Consider the following 1018-nt stretch of genomic DNA (forward strand, 5'->3'; position numbering starts at 1 on the left):
AGATTGCTTGAGGAAAATCCCCATCCTTGACTAATTGTAGTGTGTGCTTTCTTTTGTGCTAGAGACAGACCCTATTCCACACAGCAAAGATTTGGATGCCATTTTAAAGTTTTATTGGGATCTGTGTTGGATGGGGAGGGAATCAGAGCTATTTCTGCTCTCTGGATTCAGCTCCAGACTGTTTATTGTCAGGGTGGGAGATGAAAGGCAAGAGAGAAGGAAGAAAGCAGTAAAGTGAGGACTACAGGAGAGAAGGAGGGGGAGTGAGAAAGGACAGGATGGGTCTGTGCTCTGATAAAAACAAAATATACAATTAAGAGTTCAAAGCCATTCCTTCCCAAACAGCAGTGAGAAAGAGCAAAATAAATTAAATACAAGCAATACCATCCTCCTTTGAAACACCAACACTTACTATACTCCCTCCCTCTCAAAACCCAGAGCAAACACCCAGATCTGTGTCCTGGAGTTAAATGTCCCTTTAAAGCTTACAATAGCTGTTCAACATGAGATGTTCAACTGACAGTACCCTCTCTATCTCAAAGCACAATCCAGAAGGAAGGTGCTTCTTTTTTTGAAACCTTCCAATGCCAGCCTAGATTCACTGCTTCATCTGATCAGCACAAACTATAAATAAAAACACTTGAAGCCAAATGACTGGGTTCCAGTGGGTAATCTTACATATTATGCTTTGATGGATCGCTGCTGATAACACGTACTAAAAATGTCATTTTTTATGCTAAAGCTGTATATCAGGTAACTCCTGCTCTGGACCATCAGCCAGGGCACGTACATAATTATTTACAGATTATGGTTTGAAATTTTTAAAAAGGATTTAAAAAAATAAAGGAAAATTGAAATTACATAATCTACAAATCTTGTAGGGCCATTCATTTTCCTGTATCTTGATTGTGATCTATTTTGTCACTGTGCTAGGTTCTCTGCTAGTTCTTTTTCCTCTCCCCAGTCACCTCCATGAAATTCTTCTCTCCATTTTGTCCCTGAGCTTGCATATTATAGA

The sequence above is a fragment of the Geospiza fortis genome, unplaced genomic scaffold (genome assembly GCF_000277835.1).
Source record: "Geospiza fortis unplaced genomic scaffold, GeoFor_1.0 scaffold7, whole genome shotgun sequence".
Lineage (NCBI taxonomy): Eukaryota > Metazoa > Chordata > Aves > Passeriformes > Thraupidae > Geospiza > Geospiza fortis.